This window comes from Dendrobates tinctorius, unplaced genomic scaffold, assembly GCF_039654945.1.
Source record: "Dendrobates tinctorius isolate UK_male_01 unplaced genomic scaffold, ASM3965494v1 ptg000151l, whole genome shotgun sequence".
Lineage (NCBI taxonomy): Eukaryota > Metazoa > Chordata > Amphibia > Anura > Dendrobatidae > Dendrobates > Dendrobates tinctorius.
In genome coordinates this window covers 16,212,243-16,233,447 of record NW_027361818.1, presented here as the reverse complement: position 1 = coordinate 16,233,447, position 21,205 = coordinate 16,212,243, and positions in this window count along the sequence as shown.

Sequence of the window (21,205 nt, the reverse complement as noted above, 5' to 3'; positions counted from 1 at the left end):
GTTATCTGGGGATACGGTACCCTTTCTAACCTTTGTGCAATCACGTGCAATCCATACTGGGCCTAACACCGTCTGAGCCTGCCTCCTGAGACATATATTTTGAATGTGTACGCTATCCATACATGTTATCTGGGGATACGGTACCCTTTCTAACCTTTGTGCAATCACGTGCAATCCATACTGGGCCTAACACCGTCTGAGCCTGCCTCCTGAGACATATATTTTGAATGTGTACGCTATCCATACATGTTATCCGGGGATACGGTACCCTTTCTAACCTTTGTGCAATCACGTGCAATCCATACTGGGCCTAACACCGTCTGAGCCTGCCTCCTGAGACATATATTTTGAATGTGTACGCTATCCATACATGTTATCTGGGGATACGGTACCCTTTCTAACCTTTGTGCAATCACGTGCAATCCATACTGGGCCTAACACCGTCTGAGCCTGCCTTCTGAGACATATATTTTGAATGTGTACGCTATCCATACATGTTATCCGGGGATACGGTACCCTTTCTAAACTTTGTGCAATCACGTGTAATCCATACTGGGCGTGAGAACGGCTGGCGAGCTGTTAAGCAAGCTACAGCACCTGTGGTTTGCACACGTAAGTTTTTCATTTTTTCAGGAATGACGGTTAGGCCTATTTCCGGAACTGCGTTTGACCTGCACTTACTGGGAAATCATTGTTCGCGGGTAATAATTGTAATCAGTGATCCCCATCACTAACGTTGTTCAGCGGGTTATCTGCACGTGTCCCTCTAGTAAGCCGGACTCGGACCGCGGGGCATAACGGAGTCTCGTTCGTTAACAGAATTAAGCTTGCAATGTGTGCATCTGTTCTGTAGCTGGCATGGTTGAGGTTTCCCAGGTGGAGTCGAATTTAACCGTAGGCTCCACTCCTGGTGGTGCCCTTCTGGACATTCCTTTAAGGTTCAGCTTTGCAACCATACTGCCCACGTAAAACAAACACTTTGCCTTCATGAACGCTGTTTGGAGGGTCATGACTCGTGGGAATAACGCCGCCCAAACAGTTAACCTGCTAGAGAGATCGTTCGTTGCTCCCAAGCATGACATCACACTCCCTAGGAAGAAGGTAATGCCACTGTGGCGACCGTACTCCTGGGGGCGACACAAGTGCACTGATGCCCAGCCACTGCTCGATGAATCTGCTGGTACATTGACCCAGACCACTACATTCCCCTCGCACGCTACACGGCCTGAATCTGACCCTGATGAAACTCAGGTTACCCTTCCCATATACAGTTCCATCTTACACGGTGACAAAGAGGAAGCTGCAGATGAAAGTGCAGGTTCGGCCCACCCGCCATCAGACACACCACCGTACTATCAGAGGCCCTGTGCCAGTGCCGTCGCCAACGAGTGTGCCCCCCCTGCTTGCTCAGGATCACAGCACTTGCAAGGTTGAAATACTGTGCAGTGAGATGGAAGATGGGGACGACGAGGAGTCCAGACTAGTACAGGGATTCCCTAGCGAGGAGACTTATTTGATTGTTTTCAATGTTGGGACAGCAATTTTTGGGGAGCACTATACTCTGGAGAATGATAGATGGGGCCCACCATACACTGGAACATTCCAAAGGTGGACATCAGACACTGGAGCAGCATTTACAGGGCCCATTATACACTAGAGCATTAGAAATGGGGCCCATTATGTTTGGAGCATTATTTGGGCCCATAAGACAGTGGAGCTTCATCCATGGGGACCAACATATACTGTAGCATTATGTGGAGCTCATCATATACTGTTTCAAACATTATATGGGACCAATGATTCTGTATGGAGAAATAGATGGGCCTCGTCATGAGATGTAAAAAGTGAAGTATTTTTCATTGTACTATACCGCTATTTCTCTGCCGTATCGGAGCATGATGAGTTGTGGTATGTGTTAAAGGGGCGCTCTTTCGCCCAGGGCACATGAAAACCTGCAGCCAGCCCTCCCCCCCCACAACTTTAGCCAAATAACCCCCATTTTTCAGTGCGTAACTTGTATTATGAAGTTAATTAAGGTTGACAAGCTTAAGTAAGAAGAATTGATGCTTTTGGCATTCAAATGAGCACTGTAAGTGTGTTTCCTGTCCTCCTCTCACTGCCGACTTTTATTCCCCATTGACCTACATTGGGTTTCATGTTTCGGGACGACCCCGACTTTTCCCTATAATCGGACGATCTTGCTCGACCCGACTTTTGGAAAAGTCGGGTTTCACGAAACGAAACTCGACCCTAAAAAACCAAAAGTCGCTCAACTCTACTCTCCACCACAGTGTCAACACCTGGGCAGGCAGAAGACTCCACCTGCCCTGAAGAGAATCGAGGATGAAACCCAAAGTTACAAAAAAAAGGTGACATAAAAGTGGCAGAACTAGCTCTATTATTTAAAGCAAATTCGGCCAAGGGCAAAAATGAGACCCAATCATCTTGATCATCAGAGATAAAACATCTCAAATAAGTCTCCAAAGTCTTATTTGTTATCTCCGTCTACCCATTGGTCTGAGGGTGAAACGCAGAGGAGAAGGACAATTGAATTCCCAGCTTGGAACAAAAAGTCCTCCAAAATCTAGAAACAAACTGAACTCCTGTCAGATACAATGTTCTCAGGAATCCCATGCAAGCGAACCACCTATTGCAAAAACAAGGGCACCAACTCTGAGGAAGATGGCAACTTAGGGAGTGGTACAAGATGGACCATCTAAGAGAATCTATCACAAATCACCCAGATAACAGTCATTCGCTGAGAGACAGGCATATCAGAAATAAAATCCTTTGAAATATGGGTCCATGGCCTCCTGGGCACCGGCAAAGGAATCAACAACCCACTAGAGCGAGAACAAGGTTTAGACCGGGAGCAAGTCCCACAGGACTGCACAAAATTCCTGACATCACGAGACAAGGCGGGCCACCAAAAAGACCAACTCACCAAATCTCTAGTACCAAAAATACCTGGATGACCAGTCAATGCGGAGCAATGAACTTCAGACATTACTCTCTTCCTCCACTGGTCAGGACTCAGGAACATACAATTTTCCAATGGGACAACGCTCAGGTTTGTCCTCCTGAAACTCCCCCAGTGCACATCTCAAATCGGGCGAGATGGCAGAAAGAACTACCCCCTCACCTAAGATGGTAGCAGGCTTGGTCACAATAGGAGAATCAGGAAAGAAACTCCGAGAGGGCGTTTGCCTTGACATTCTTAGTGCCCGGAAGATAAGAGACCACAAAATCAAAACGTGTGAAAAACAAGGCCCACCTAGCCTGTCTAGGATTCAAGCGTTTGGCCGACTCAAGGTAAATAAAATTCTTGTGGTCAGTGAGGACCACGACTTGATGTCTACCTCCCTCCAACCAATGTCTCCACTCCTCAAATGCCCATTTCAAGGCTAACAGTTCCCGATTCCCCACATCATAGTTGCGTTCGGATGGGGAAAACTTTCGGTAAAAGAAAACACAGGGATTTCATTTTAGATGTTACTGGATCTTTTTGGGACAAAACAGCTCGTGCACCAATCTCAGAAGCGTCCACCTCTACCTGAAACGGGAGTGAGACATCAGGTTGCCGCAAAACTCGAGCAGAAGTGAACCTCCGCTTCAGCCCCTGAAAGGAAGAAACAGCCTCTGGAGACCAATTCAGCACATCAGCACCCTTCTTAGTCAAATCAGTCAATGGTTTGGCAATACCAGAAAAATTAGCTATAAATTTACGATAAAAATTAGCAAAACCCAAAAACTTCTGGAGGGCATTCAAAGAAGTGGGCTGAACCCAATCATAAATGGCCTGTACCTTGGCAGGGTCCATTACAATAGTTGACGGAGACAAAATAAATCCCAAAAATGAAATCCTCTGTACACCAAAAAGGCATTTTGATCCCTTAACATACATGGTATTCTTCCTCAAAGTCCGGAACACAGTCCGAACATGTTCCATATGAGAGTCCCAATCCCTGGAAAAGATCAAAATATCATCCAGATAGATGATCAAAAATGTATCCACAAAGTCCCGGAAAATATCGTTCATGAAGCACCGGAAGACAGAAGGGTCATTAATGAGCCCAAAAGGCATCACCATGTACTCAAAATGTCCCTCCGGAGTATTAAACGCAGTCTTCCATTCATCCCCATGCTTAATGCGAATAAGATTATACGCCCCCCCTGAGGTCAAGCTTGGTAAACCAGCAAGCACCTTTAGCTCTGGAGAATAGATCAGAAATCAGGGGTAACGGATACTGATATTTAACAGTAATTTTGTTGAGGGAACGATAGTCAATACAAGGCCTTAATGAACCATCTTTCTTGGCCATGAAAAAAAAAACAGCACCCAAGGGTGAAGAGGATGGTCTAATATGACCCTTCTCCAACGACTCCTTAATATAAGATTGCATAGCCTCGTGCTCGTGTACAGATAAATTGAAAAGTCGACCCTTGGGAAATTTACACCCAGGGCTCAACTCAATAGCACAGTCATAACTCCTATGAGGAGGCAAAGACGCAGACTTATTCTCACTAAATACATCATAAAAATCAGCCAAATAGTCAGGAACATCATGCGACTGGGGAGAGGTGGAGAAAACAGGAGCGTCTCTAAGATCACACCGACAACCTCAACTCACCAAAGACACAGATTTCCAATCCAAAACTGGATTATGGATTTGCAACCAGGGAAATCCCAGAACAATGGTATCATGCAAATTATGCAACACAAAAATCTGCAATTTTCTTGATGGTCTGGGGCGACCCACATTACCACCTGGGTCCAAAACTGAGGTTTATTCTTTGACAAAGGAGTAGCATCAATACCCCTCAAAGGGATAGGCGTCCACAGAGGGGTCAAAGGGAACCCACAACGTTTAGCAAAATCCAAGTCCATCAGGTTCAGAGCCGCTCCTGAATCCACAAAAGCCTTAGTGGAAAATGTGGACAGGGAGCAGATCAGAGTAATTGCTAGAAGAAACTTAGGTTGAACACCACCCACAGCAAATGTGTGTGCAAAATGTTTCTCTCGTTTAGGGCAGACAGAAATAATATGAGAGGCATCGCCACAGAAAAAACACAGCTTATTACGCCTTCTGAACTCCTGACATTGCGCCCTAGACAAAACTCTATCACATTGCATAGGTTCAGACATTTGTTCAACAGGTGGCAACATTTCTCGTGTACTTTTACGTTCACGTAAACGCCGATCAACCTGAATGGCTAATGACATAGAATCGTCAAGACCAGAGGGAACAGGAAATCCCACCATAGTATCTTTTACGGTTTCTGACAAACCCTTCCGAAAGAGAGCTGCCAAGGCACCATCATTCCAGGTAGTAAGGATCGCCCACTTTCGGATTTTTTGACAGTATGACTCTGCAGAATCCTGACCCTGGCTCAATGCCAGCAGGGTTTTCTCAGCATGATCAATAGCTTTAGGTTCATCATACAACAACACCAAGGCTTGAAAAAATGCGTCCACATTAGTTAGAATAGGATCACCAGATGTCAAAGAAAATGCCCAATCCTGGGGATCGTCGCGCAGCAAAGAGATGACAATTTTAACCTGCTGTGCAGAGCTCCTCGATGAGTTAGGCCTCTTTCACACATCAGTTTTTTGCCTTCAGGCGCGATCCGGCTTTTTTTTGTAAAACCGGATCCGGCAAAATGCAACGCCGGATCCAGTTTTTCCCCATTGACTTGCATTAGCGCCGGATCGTGCCGGATGGCATTGCGTTTCATCCGTTTTTTGCCGCATCCGGCAACTTGTCTCATTCCGGCGTCTGGAAAAAACAGCTACTGTAACGTTTTTTGTCTCCGGCGAAAAAGCCGGAAGCGCCGGATCCGGCGCTTCCAGCTTTTTGCTACAATGAAAGTCTATGGGCGCCGGAATGCGCCGGATCCAGAAAAAGACGGATCCAGCCACCGGATCCGTTTTTTTAAGTCTGCGCATGCTCAGATCCAATTGGCCAGCCCCCAGGAACAGATATAACCTGCTAGACGGATCCAGCAAAAAAACGGATCCGTTTCTACAGTTCTTCAAAATTTATGCCGGATCCGTTTTTTCTAAAAATAGCCGGATCCTGCCTGACGGCAAAAAACTGATGTGTGAAAGTAGCCTTAGGCTTCAAGGCAAGAAATAATTCACAATTATTCTTAAAATTCAAAAATTTAGACCGATCCCCAAAAAACACATCAGGAGTAGGAATCTTTGGTTCAGCAGCATGTGAATGAGCAAGATAGGAGGAAATGCCCCGCACTTCAGCAGCGAGCTGCTCCACACGATCAGACAATTGCTTAATCTCCATTAAGAAAAAAAAATTCCTCCTACGGCCCCAGAGAAAAAGAGGAAAAAATATACATAAAAAAAAAAATTCTGACACTTTTTTTTTTTTTTTTAAATTCTTTCCTGCTATTGAGTACCCTAGAATCTGCGGTATAGCTGGTGATTCTGATATGAATGAGTCACCGGAGGAGGAAAAAACAAAAATACAAGCTAAGTCCAGAAAACCGGAGAGGTTGGTAGCTTGCGGGTTGCAGACCCCTGATCCTATTCACAACAACTAACAGTAGCCGTGGAGTGTACCTACGGTGGTCCTAGACACCTTATCACAGCCGGAGAACTAAATAAGCCTAAAAAAGATAGGAAAAACGGCCCTGAAGTCACTAGACTTCAAAATCCCTATATCAGCACTCCGATATATTCTGAAGACAGAGCAAAAGAGAATTAACCGATCAGGGACAAAAATGGAAATTCAGCAAAGCCCCAGCTGGGGCTGGCTGAACACAAAACTAAGCAAATCAGACAATATCTCATGGAACAATAACAGAGCAAAAACTTAGCTTTAGAAGACAGGAACTGAACAGGAGGCCAGAGCTCAGAGCAGAGAAATCACCAGCAACCCTACAGGGCGTCGGCTGCCTTATATCCACTCATATATTCCGGATGTCCAATCGCAATCCAGCTGTTCAGCTGACAGGTTTCTCCCATCCAAATCAGTTTCACCACCTCCTTTCACCAGCAGAGGGAGTTCATCGGACATCAAAGATGAACGAGAAAATGAGCTCATAACAACTGTCCCTTTATGGGGTAATAACTCTGGAACGCTTCCATGGATCCCGGTGATTCTGACATTGATTTTCTCGTGACTAGTGTTGAGTAGAGTTGAGCGAAACATTTCAAAAGTCGCCGACTTTTGGCAAAGTCGGGTTTCATGAAACGAAACCCGACCCTAGGACAAGGTCGGCCACGAGGTCGGCGACTTACGCGCCAAAGTCGCGTTTCAAAAGTTTGTTTTGCGCTCTTTTTCAGCCAATCAGGATCCACGGACACTGTGGGCAACGTGATGACATAGGCACGGGTCACCACCATCTTTCAGAAGGGCATGCAAGTGATTGGCTTGCTTTGGTGGGCGTCACAGGGGTTATAAAAGGGCGTGCACGCAGACCGCCATCTTACTTCTGCCGATCTTAGCATAGGGAGAGGTTGCTGCTGCTGATTCTGTAGGGAAAGCGTTAGGCAGGGAAGAAGAAAAAAAAACTGCTTCTGCTGCTAGCGATTTTGCCTGTACAACACACCAGTCACTGTGTGTGCAGTGCAAGGGGAGGCTATATTGTGGTGGATCAGCGGTGTTGGTTGTTAGGCTGCCTTCTAAGGCTTCCTGACAGCTGCATTGCTGTTTACCCACTGCTCTGCAAACTGCTTTTTTAAAAGCAATCCCAATTTTTTTTTTGTCCTGCTGAGGTACTGAGCGTGCATTTTTTCACACCATACAGCGGTGTAAGCTCCTCACACAGTACCGTGTAACGGCTGTTATCACAGCCACAGTGAAGCTATCTGTGTGTCACTCTGTGAGAATAAGTCGAGGACATGTTCCGTTCTTACAGACCTGCACCTACTAGTTTTGTCTAGCTTTCAAACAGTTAAATATATTTGCTGTTTGATCACATTCAAAACTATAGAGAGACAGCGTGTGTCAGTCCGTATACTTAAAAAACACGGAGCTTGACAATTTTACGAACACCGGACAGCCGGACACGTGCACGCTCCTCTCAATACCATGTAACGGCTGTTATCACGGCCACAGTGAAGCTATTTTTGTGTCACTGTGGAAGGATAAGTGGAGGACTTGTTCCGTTCTTACAGACCTACACTCTAGGGAGATTCCTATTCTGCCCAATTCTACATACACCTTGTAGTTTGTGATACACTAGCCAATTTCTGCCTGTGACATAGCGCTCTGATATTCAGTGGGCCTCACACAATCCAAAAGTGTCCAGTGTCCACTAGTGTGTGCAGAAATTCAAAATCTCCCTCATCCTGTAGTCACTTTTTTCACACCTGTGCCATCGAGCCTGTGACATAGCGCTGTGATATTCAGTGGGCCTCACACAATCCATAAGTGTCCAGTGTCCACAAGTGTGTGCAGAAATTCAAAATCTCTGTGATCCTGTAGTCACTTTTTTCACACCTGTGCCATCGAGCCTGTGACATAGCGCTCTGATATTCAGTGGGCCTCACACAATCCAAAAGTGTCCAGTGTCCACTAGTGTGTGCAGAAATTCAAAATCTCCCTTATCCTGTAGTCACTTTTTTCACACCTGTGCCACCGAGCCTGTGACATAGCGCTCTGATATTCAGTGGGCCTCACACAATCCAAAAGTGTCCAGTGTCCACTAGTGTGTGCAGAAATTCAAAATCTCCCTTATCCTGTAGTCGCTTTTTTCACACCTGTGCCATCGAGCCTGTGACATAGCGCTGTGATATTCAGTGGGCCTCACACAATCCATAAGTGTCCAGTGTCCACAAGTGTGTGCAGAAATTCAAAATCTCCCCTGTCCTATAGACACCTTGTACTTTGTTTTACATTACTATATAGTTTGTTGGATTTTGTCTACATTTCTACAAAAAATGAGGAAGGCTGGTGGAAGAGGCCGTGGATTTGGGCGGGGGTTGGCAGCTGGTAATGATGGTGTTGGTGGTGGATCTGATGGTAGTGGCAAGAGCAAAATAGGACCGAATGCTGGAGATGTTAAGCCTGCGTCATCGTCTGGCTCCATAAGGCTTCGAAGGCTTAGTTTTCTAGGAGTTGGCAAACCGCTTTTAAAGCCAGAGCATCAGGAAAAAGTTTTGTCTTACATTGCTGACTCAGCCTCCAGCTCTATCGCCTCCTCTTCTGAAGTTGTAAAAAGTAAAAGCACTGAGTCGTCATTGGAGGCTCATGTTCATGAACCACACCTTTCCTTGTGTCCTTCACCCCAACCAAGATTGAAGGATGACGCAGGCCATACTACTGATTACTCCATGGAGCTGTTTTCACATACCATGCCTGGATTGTCAAGTGAAATGGTGAATTACCCAGGCCAAGATGAATCTGACATGGAGTGCACTGATGCACAGCCGCTGATAGATGATTCTGCTGGTACATTCACTCAGAGCACTACATTGTCCTCGCAGTGTACAGAGCCAGATTCTGACCCTGATGAGACTCAGGTGCCTCTTCCCGCACACCATACACGGTGACACAGAGGAAGGTGCACATGACATTGAAGAGGAGGTGATGGATGACGCAGTTGTTGACCCAGATTGGCATCCATTGGGGGAAGAGGGTGCTGCTTCCAATAGCTCAGATGAGGAGCATCCACAGCAGACATCGACATCGCAACAGCTGTTATCTGGCAGGCCCGGAGCACTCCAAAGACAGGTTCCAAAAATCAAAAGAGTTGCTGGACAGCTTGTCCAGAGGGTTAAAAGATCACACCATGCTAGGCCGCAAAATGTCTGCCAAAGTAGGAAGAGTGCAGTATGGCACTTTTTTGAACAAAATCCTCATGATCAGGCCAAGGTTATCTGTAAGAAGTGCGCAAAGACCTTTAGCCGAGGGAAAAATCTGAAAAATTTGAATACCAGTTGCATGCTTAGACATTTAACCGCCATGCACTTGCAAGCGTGGACACAACACCAAACCTCAAGTGCCACATGTGCAACTGATCACAAAGAAGGTAGTCAGCAACGCTACATTGTTTCCCCCACTGTAAGCCCACCGGTTAGCACAGCAGCAAATGTTGAGGTGTCGTTGCAAGGCCACAGCAGTCAGGGAATCCCACTGTTATATCAACGAAATACTGAATCTAGGCCATCAGAAAGAACACCAACTCCATCACCATCATTAACCCTCTCTCAGTCCGCCCTGTCCACCGCTACTTCCACCATATGCAGCTCTCAAGTCCAGCTCACCCTCCCAGACACTATGAGTAGGTCAAGAAAGTACTCAGTCTCTCATCCGCGTACACTGGGTTTGAACGCCCACATTGCCAAACTAATCTCGTTTGAGATGATGCCCTATCGGTTGGTGGAAAGCGCAGCTTTCCGCGAACTCATGGCCTATGCAGTACCACGCTATGACCTACCCAGTCGCCACTTCTTCTCTCGCAAAGCCATCCCAGCCCTCCACCATCATGTAAAAGACCGCATTGTCCATGCACTCAAGCAGTCAGTGAGTGGAAAGGTGCACCTCACAACTGATGCATGGTCCAGTCGGCATGGCCATGGCCGTTACGTGTCCATCACTGCGCACTGGGATAATGTGGTGGATGCAGGGTCCACAGGGGACAGCGGTGGTGGGACAGTGCTGCCTAGCCCACGTTATAGGAAACAGTTGGCTGTAGGCGTTCGACCCTCCTCCTCCTCCTCCTCCTCCAGAAGCGAAAGCTCATCCACAGAGCGCAGTCGTACGAGCACTCCATCTGCAGCTGCCACTGTTGCTCACGAGGTGTCCCCCTATCGAGCAGCTAGTGGAAAGCGTCAGCAGGCTGTGCTGCAGATGATGTGTTTGGGCGACAGACACACCGCCGAGGTGCTGGCCGAGTACTTGAAGCAACAAACTGAGTCATGGCTGGGCAGTGTACATCTTGAGGCAGGCAAGGTAGTTAGTGATAATGGCCGTAATTTTGTGGCAGCCATAGCTCTTTCAAAACTCAGCCACATACCTTGCTTGGCTCAAACCTTGAACCTGGTGGTGCAGTGCTTCCTAAAAAATTATCCGGAGTTAACAGCCATGCTCCAGAAGGTGCGAAGACTGCGCGCACATCCGCCGGTCGCCTGTACACTCCGTTCGTATGCAGAAGCTGCAGCGATTGCTCCACCTTCCCAACCACTGCCTCATTATCGACATTGCAACAAGGTGGAACTCCACCCTGCACATGGTGGAGCGGCTGTGCGAGCAGAGGCAGGCCATAATGCATTTGTGGGAGGATACACGGCCAGGCACTTTGAGAGCAGACATGGAGTTAACAGGTGTGCAGTGGTCGAAGCTGAAAGACCTCTGTAAAGTCCTTCAGTGTTTTGAGGAATGCACACGGCTGGTAAGCGCAGACGACGCCATCCTAAGCATGAGCATCCCACTTATGCATCTGCTCATGCAAACTTTGACGCACCTTAAGGAGCAGGCGTCTGCAGCCAATGTTGATGAGGAGGAAGAGGAGGAGGGAATCCTTGATGACATTCAGCCATTGTCTGCTCAGGGACCTCTCCTGGACTAGGTGGAGGAAGAAGAGGAGGAGGAGGATGATGATGGGGATGATTACTTAGGGGAGGAGGATGCATCTCGTGGGGCAAGTGAAAATGTTGGCGTGGCAAGGTCTGGTACAGGGTTTGTGCGTGACTGGAGGGATGTGGATTTGCCAGAAAGTGCTCCTCCAACCAGCACTCGCAGTGCATCATTGACACTGGGAACATTGGCCCACATGTCAGATTATGCCTTGCAGATCCTAAAAAGGGACCCCCGCATTGCCAAAATGATGAACGATGACGACTACTGGTTGGCCAGCATCCTGGATCCACGCTATAAAGGCAAATTACAAAACATCATGCCACAGGAGAACCTTGACCTAATATTGGCTAATAAACAAGCAACTCTGGTAAATCGGTTGCTTGAGGCATTCCCAGCACACAGCAGCGGTGATGGTTCTCACACGAGCCGTACGGGCCGGGGGCAGCTTGGCAGAGGTGTTCATGGTGCACACAGCAGAAGTGGCGTTGGAGACGGGTTTCATGACAATGTTGTGGACTGATTTTTCAAGTACCGCTCACACAACTGGTAATACAGCATCGATGGAAAGTGACAGGAGACAGCAGTTGTCAACTATGGTTACAAACTACTTTTCCTCCCATATCGATGTTCTCCCACACAGGTCATTCCCCTTTGGGCCGCTAAACTGGACACCTGGCCTGAATTGGCACAATATGCCTTACAGGAGCTCGCTTGCCCAGCTGCAAGTGTGCTATCGGAAAGAGTCTTCAGTGCAGCTGGATCAATCCTGAGTCCTGACAGAAAAAAGGACCCGTCTGTCAACCCAAAATGTGGATGATCTAACCTTCATTAAAATGAACCATGCATGGGTTTCCAAGGATTTTGTCCCACCTTCCCCTGATGACACATAGGGTGACAGAAAAATGGCTTGCTTTGGTCTACCTCTTCCTGGGACTTGACCTATTTCGCCTTTTGCATCAGCTGAATGTCCAACATCAACATATGCCACTTTCTAAAACTCCCTAACTGTGCTGTCTCCCCCCCCCATGGCCGGGGTCACCACCTAGCGCACGACACCGTGCGAGTGCCGTTGCCCTGGACAGGTGGGTAGGCCGACTCTTGGGCGCGGGCACTGGCACAGGGTCCCTCATAGTGCAATCAAGTGTCTCTGACGGTGGTGGTGCACACCCGCCGTCAGACACACCGCCGTACTATGAGGGGCCCAGTGCCAGTACCGACGCCCACGAGTGGGCCCCCCTTGCTTGGGCAGATTCCCAGCATTTGAAATCTTTACCTCTCCCTGCTCCTCCGCTGTGTAGTCTGGGCCGTCAAATCCATACTGTGCCTGACACCGTCTGAGCCTGCCTCCTGATGTATAGACATATATTTTGAATGTGTACGCTATCCATACATGTTATCCGGGGATACGGTACCCTTTCTCACCTTTGTGCAATCACGTGCAATCCATACTGGGCCTAACACCGTCTGAGCCTGCCTCCTGATGTATTTTCATATATTTTGAATGTGTACGCTATCCATACATGTTATCCGGGGATACGGTACCCTTTCTCACCTTTGTGCAATCACGTGCAATCCATACTGGGCCTAACACCGTCTGAGCCTGCCTTCTGATGTATAGACATATATTTTGAATGTGTACGCTATCCATACATGTTATCCGGGGATACGGTACCCTTTCTCACCTTTGTGCAATCACGTGCAAGCCATACTGGGCCTAACACCGTCTGAGCCTGCCTCCTGATGTATTGACATATATTTTGAATGTGTACGCTATCCATACATGTTATCCGGGGATACGGTACCCTTTTTCACCTTTGGGCAATCACGTGTAATCCATACTGGGCGTGAGAACGGCTGGCGAGCTGTTAAGCAAGCTACAGCACCTGTGGTTTGCACACGTAAGTTTTTCATTTTTTCAGGAATGACGGTTAGGCCTAATTCCGGAACTGCGGTTGACCTGCACTTACTGGGAAATCATCGTTCGCAGGTAATAATTGTAATCAGTGATCCCCATCACTAGCGTTGTTCAGCGGGTTATCTGCACCTGTAAGCGACAAACGCTGGCCTTTTCAGTGTAGCGCACATGCAGCCACGGACATGTAAGGGCATGACACACCAGTTATTGGCCAATCTCATGTGCCAGAGCCTCACGTGTCCCTCTAGTAAGCCGGACTCGGACCGCGGGGCATGACGGAGTCTCGTTCGTTAACGGAATTAAGCTTGCAATGTGTGCATCTTTTCTGTAGCTGGCATGGTTGAGGTTTCCCAGGTGGAGTCGAATTTAACCGTAGGCTCCACTCCTGGTGGTGCCCTTCTGGACATTCCTTTAAGGTTCAGCTTTGCAACCATACTGCCCACGTAAAACAAACACTTTGCCTTCATGAACGCTGTTTGGAGGGTCATGACTCGTGGGACTAACGCCGCCCAATCAGTTAACCTGCTAGAGAGATCCTTCGTTGCTCCCAAGCATGACATCACACTCCCTAGGAGGAAGGTAATGCCACTGTGGCGACCGTACTCCTGGGGGCGACACAAGTGCACTGATGCCCAGCCACTGCTCGATGAATCTGCTGGTACATTGACCCAGACCACTACATTCCCCTCGCACGCTACACGGCCTGAATCTGACCCTGATGAAACTCAGGTTACCCTTCCCATATACAGTTCCATCTTACACGGTGACAAAGAGGAAGCTGCAGATGAAAGTGCAGGTTCGGCCCACCCGCCATCAGACACACCACCGTACTATCAGGGGCCCTGTGCCAGTGCCATCACCAACGAGTGTGCCCCCCTGCTTGCTCAGGATCACAGCACTTGCAAGGTTGAAATACTGTGCAGTGAGATGGAAGATGGGGACGACGAGCAGTCCAGACTAGTACAGGGATTCCCTAGCGAGGAGACTTATTTGATTGTTTTCAATGTTGGGACAGCAATTTTTGGGGAGCAATATACTCTGGAGAATGATAGATGGGGCCCACCATACACTGGAACATTCCAAAGGTGGACATCAGACAATGGAGCAGCATTTACAGGGCCCATTATACACTAGAGCATTAGAAATGGGGCCCATTATGTTTGGAGCATTATTTGGGCCCATAAGACAGTGGAGCTTCATCCATGGGGACCAACATATACTGTAGCATTAAGTGGAGCTCATCATATACTGTTTCAAACATTATATGGGACCAATGATTCTGTATGGAGAAATAGATGGGCCTCGTCATGAGTTGTAAAAAGTGAAGTATTTTTCATTGTACTATACCGCTATTTCTCTGCCGTATCTGTCGGAGCATGATGAGTTGTGGTCTGTGTTAAAGGGGCGCTCTTTCGCCCAGGGCACATGAAAACCTGGAGCCAGCCCTACCCCCCCACAACTTTAGCCAAATAACCCCCATTTTTCAGTGCGTAACTTGTATTATGAAGTTAATTAAGGTTGACAAGCTTAAGTAAGAAGAATTGATGCTTTTGGCATTCAAATGGGCACTGTAGGTGTGTTTCCTGTCCTCCTCTCACTGCCGACTTTTATTCCCCATTGACTTACATTGGGTTTCGTGTTTCGTGATGACCCCGACTTTTCCCTATAATCGGCCGATCTTGCTCGACCCGACTTTTGGAAAAGTCGGGTTTCACGAAACGAAACTCGACCCTAAAAAACCAAAAGTCGCTCAACTCTAGTGTTGAGCGATACCATCCGATATCGTGAAATATCGGATCGGATTGGATCGGACCGATACCCAAAAAGTATCGGATATCGCCGATTCCGATACAGGAAACCAATGCAAGTCAATGGAACAGAAATATCGGAATTAAAAAAACCCTTTCTTTCCTTGTAGGTTAATTCTACATGAAGAAAAACAACGAAGAATAATGTAGAATGTATTGGGGGAGGTGGAGGAGACATTAAAGGCATAGAGGTTTAGCCCAATCAAATGGAATAGCAGGAATTAATTATTTTTTTTAAAGACGTTCGGAGTTACAAAGATATTGCCAATGTTAAACTTTTTTAGATTTTGTCAGATATGAATGTTTCACTACTTCCATGCTCTTCACCTTCTTTTTAACTTCTCCCACACTTTCTCCTTCATAATCTGCAGCAGCATCTTTTTTATCAACTTCTTCTTCACCTTATTCATCTTCTTCTTTACCTTCTTCCTATTATTCTTTTTTTTTACATTCTTCATATTCTTCTTATTCAACTATTATTCTTCTTCATATTCTACTTCTTCATCTTCTTCCTATTCTTCTTCTTCATCATATTCTTATTTGTGACAGGCATTCCTGTAGCTATCTATAAAAGTTTGACTATTACACTTTCCGTTCTGCCTGTCACAAAAGATTTACAACAGGATTTGTCCGCGTTCAGTTTGGCCTGCAGCAGCAGGCATTTTCCAGGGGCACCACGAGGAGCAATGCACTCACCCCCATACACTGCTTAGTCTTCTTCTGCTTATAATTTAGATAATATCTTTTGATCTGATTTTTAGTGTTATGCTTAATGTTCTTCTGCTTTTTGTTCTTCTGCTTCTTGGTCTTCTGCTTCTTGGTGTTCTGTCTCTTGTTGTTCTGTATCTTGGTGGTTGTCTTCATGTTCTTTGTCCTCTTGGTCATCTTCTTCAGGGTCATCTTTTTTGTCTTCTTCGGGGTGGTCTTCCGGGTCGTCGTCTTCAGGGTCATCGTTTTCGTGGTCGTCGTCTTCTTCGGGGTGGTCTTCAGGGTCGTCGTCTTCAGGGTCGTCATCAGGGAGATCAAGAATGATAACAAAAAACCATTTCCAAAAGCTTGAACTTGGAAATGTAGCAGAAGGTACAAGAAGGCTGAGGAACTGCCGAGAACCAGTTGACGGTACTGGAACCTGGATGGGTAGCAAAAGGAACAAGAGCCAATGGCACTACCGAGGACCAGCTGACGGTGCTGGAACCCGGAGGGGCAGCAGATGGAACAAGAGCCAATGGCACTACCGAGGACCAGCTGGCGGTGCTGGAACCTGGTTACTAAGCAGGAGGTACCTGTGCTAAAAAGCACTACCAAGGACTAGCAGGCGTTGCTGGAACTCAGATACCGAGAAGGAGGCACCTAAGCCAAAGGCACTGCCGAGAACCAGCTGACCATGCTGGAACCTGGATGGGTAGCAGAAGCTGCAAGAGCCAATGGAACTAGCGAGGATCAGCTGACGGTGCTGGAACCTGGATGGGTAGCAGAAGGTACCCATGAAAAACAAAATTGCAAGGCCGCGAGCCAGCCGCAGTTACCGAAACCCACAGTCCTACAGGGGCTGCTTGTCCTATTGGCACTACGGAACCAGACTTTGTTGCCAGATCTTGCAGCCCACATAGGAAGCCCATAAACTGCAGGCACCATAGACTCGGCTAACCCAACCTCAACACGACAGGACAATGTATTGGTGGCAAAGTGACATTGACACTACCCGGAAACAGCAGGCGTGCTGGAACCAGGTTGGGCAGGAGGGACTACCCATGCCAAAGACACTGCCGAGAACCACCTGACGTTGCTGGAACCCGGAGGGGCAGCAGAAGGAACAAGAGCCAATGGCACTACCGAGGACCAGCTGACGGTGCTGGAACCCGGTTACTAAGCAGGAGGTACCTGTGCTAGAAAGCACTACCAAGGACCAGCAGACATTGCTGGAACTCGGATACCGAGAAGGAGGCACCTAAGCCAAAGGCACTGCCGAGATCCAGCTGACGGTGCTGGAACCCGGATGGGTGGCAGAAGCTGCAAGAGCCAATGGAACTAGCGAGGGCCAGCTGATGGTGCTGGAACCCAGATGGGTAGCAGAAGGTACCCATGAAAAACAAAGTTGCAAGGCAGCGAGCCGGCCGCAGTTACCGAAACCCACAGTCCTACAGGGGGTGCTTGTCCTATTGGCAATAAGGAACAAGCCTTTGTTGCCAGATCCCGCAGCCCACATAGTAAACCCATAAGGCAGGCACCATTGACTCGGCTAACCTGACCGCAACACGACAGGACGACATATTGGTGGCAAAGTGACATTGACACTATCCGGAAACAGCAGGCGTGCTGGAACCAGGCTGCGCAGGAGGGAGTAACTGTGCCAAATAAAATGCCGGGAAACAGTTGGCGGTGCTGGAACCCAGGGAAAATATTACAAATAGAGTGGAGACAAAGGCCTAATTGGAGCAAGTTTAAAATCTGTAGTTGTGTGAGTGTGGACAGAGCAGGAGAAATTGCCTAACACACAGCTGGGGATCAGATGACATTTCTGAACCCCAATAACACTGGAACATATGTTGACTGTGCAGACGGCACTTCTGAGCAGCAACTGGCGATGTTGGAGCCCAGGGTCAATCAGGGTGTAGGCTGAGGCCTAATTTCATCAAGTTTAATATCTGTTGTAGACTACTACTGATTTTAAGCATGCTCCAATTAGGCCTCTGGCTCCACTCTAGTCTCTAGTATTTACCCTGGCCTCCAACACCACCAGTTGCTGCTCAGAAGTGCCGTCTGCACAATCAACACTTGTTCCTGTGTTACTGGGGTTCAGTAACGTCAGCTGATCCCCTGATGTGTGTCCGGCAATGTCTCCTGCTCTGTCCACATTCCCACTACTAGTGTGACACTACTGAAGTGTGACCGGTGCACAGTGTGACTTGTTTGCGCCTGATGCAGCTGTTACTCCATTACTGCTGCCTGCTGCTCACACAACCGCTCCAACATATGTAACGGTGAATTCCACCTGGTGGGTAGGTCACATGCGATGTGATGTTCCGGAAGGCGGAATCGGCGCTGCAGAGCTGCAATGCGCGACCTTGCCATGCTGGAACGCCGCAAGTGAGCACACTCTATGCGGACCTTGTGCAGCAGTGCATCAAGATACGGAAAGTCCCTCAGAAAGCTCTGCACGACCAAGTTGAGCACATGTGCCAGGCATGGGATGTGAGTGAGGTTGCCTAGGCCCAGAGCTGCCACCAGATTTCGGCCATTGTCACACACTACCAAGCCTGGCTGGAGATTCGCTGGCACAAACCACATGTCGCTCTCCTGCTTGATGGCTTTCCAGAGCTCCTGCGCTGTGTGGCTTCGATTCCCCAAAGAAATTAATTTCAATACGGCCTGTTGACGTTTGGCCACGGCTGTGCTCATATCGGTCGTAACAGGCTCCTGCAGCGCTGATTCAGAGGAAATGGAGTATGAGAAGGAGTCAATATGTACAGACTGGATTCCTGCAATTCTTGGAGTTGGCAGAACACGTACAGCACCACTCTCAATATCTGTACCCGTCTCCACAACATTGACCCAAAGGGCAGTGAGGGAAAGGTATCGTCCATGGTTACTGGTCCACGCATCCGTGGTCAGGTGGACCTTGCTACTGACGGCGTTTAGTAGCACATGTTTAATTTTTCCCTCCACATGCTTTTGCAGGGCAGGGACGGCTTGCCTGCTGAAATAAAAGCGGCTGGGCACGGTGTATTGTGGGACTGCCAATGCCATGAAGTTACGGAAGGTGTCAGTCTCCACCAGCCTGAATGATAGCATTTCAAGGGCCAGTAGTTTTGCAATGCCAGCATTCAGAGCCTGTGCTCGGGGATGGTTTGCCGAGTATGGCCGCCTTTTCTCCCATGCCTGTGCTACCGATGGCTGTAGAGTGGCCAGGGAGTGTGAGGATGACTTGGAACGTGGTGCTGTGGGTGGAATGTCACTGGGTCTCTGGACAACAGTGCCAGAGGTTCTTCCATGGTGATCTTGTGAGGAAGCCGAGCCAGCTGTGTGTGAGCTGGAGGAAGAGGCTACAACACGAGCTGAAGAGGTGGTAGGTGGTGCTGTAGGTTGGCCTACGTCTTCAGTGTGTCTTTGTAACTCCACCACGTGCTTGGTCCGCAGATGTTTCCACATATTTGTGGTATTCAGGTTGCTGACACTTTTCCCTCTTTTGACTTGATGATTACACAGCTTGCATTTGACAAAGCAAATGTCATCTGCAACTGTGTCAGAAAAGGACCACGCACTGCAAGTCCTGGGAGCACCCATTTTGGGTTTTGGAAGAGGAATGCTCCTAACGGGTGCCGAAGTGGAGGCTACAGGCAACCAATTCTGCCCCATCCCTCTCCCTCCTGTTTTGGCCGTTTGATGAATCTCTTCCTCAGAGCTGTTCCTGTTCCTCACGCCATGATGGGTCAAGGACCTCAGCATCTACACTCCCCTCTTCAAACACCTGCTTCTCCTGGGTAGTTTCGCCAGCACAGTATACGCATAAAGGACTGTTGCCTGGTAAAACTGGGTGATGCTGAGTCACTGGTGCCCGCAGCAGGCAAAGAATCACCACGTCCTCTCCCTGCTGAAACTCCACGCCCACGACCACGTGCCTTACTCCCTGCCGTCTTCATCTCGGTAGACTGATAAAGATAGGCAGAAAAGTACAAGGGGGGGCTTAGTGTGCTTATTCCTGAACAGCTGCTAACAGGTATAAGAAACACTAATTTTATAAAGTGTGTGGACTACACTTTAATATGAGCTAATGTGGCCTACACAACTGTCAAGTGGAGTGTTTGGTGAACTTTATTTACGTGTTTTTTTTTTCAAAAAAACAAAAAGGATGTGACCAAAGATGTGAAAGCGATAGTATCACAAACTTTTTGGAGCTATTACAATGCAGGAAGGTAACCTACAATGCTATAGATGAGGCTCCAAAAAATAGGCTAATACTAATCTGGCTGAGGCTGCAGGGCACAAGCCAGAAAAAGGCTCCTCTATCTACTCCAATATAGTGTTTGCAACCAACCAATGAAGATGGATACGGATGGAAGCACACTAATTGGAGAAAAAAATCAGGAAAAATGAGCTGCAATAAAACAAAAAAAGGACTATGTATGAGGCAGTGACGCACGCTGAGCGGAATACAACCAGAGGTGGCTGCAGAACACACTACAACATGAGCTGCACTCACACACAGAGACCTCACAGACAGCCGTGAACAGTGCAGAGAACTGGGCACTAGCACTGAAAGGCTGCAGAAAGGCTCCGCTGTCTACTCCTATAGTGCTTGCAACCAATGTAGATGGTTACGGATGGTTGCACACTAATAGGAGAATGAATGAAAAATGAGCAGCAATAAAACAAAAATAAATATGAATGAGGCAGTGATGCACGCTGAGCGGCCTACAACCAGAGGTGGCTGCAGAACACGCTACAGTGTGAGCTGCACTCACACACAGAGAGCTCACAGACAGCCGTGGACAGTGCAGAGAACTGGGCACTAGCACAGAACGGCTCCGCTGTCTACTCCTATAGTGTTTGCAACCAATGTAGATGAATACGGATGGATGCACACTAACAGGAGAATTAATGAAAAATGAGCAGCAATAAAGCAAAAATAAATATATATGAGGCAGTGACTCACGCTGAGCGGCCTACAACCAGAGGTGACTGCAGGACACACTACAGCGTGAGCTGCACTCACACAGACCTTGCAGACAGCTGTGAACAGCGCTGCAAGGCAAAGGAAAGCTACAATGATTGATAATGTAGCCTGGGTAAAGCACAATATTGTTTTTAGAATCGCTATTTCTAACTGTCCCTCAGAGTCTTGAACAGCAGCCTGTCCCTAACTGAATTCACAGCAGAGTGAACCCTAAATGGCGGCGGCGGCTTTTATTGTGCCTCATGAAATCATTTCAGCAGCC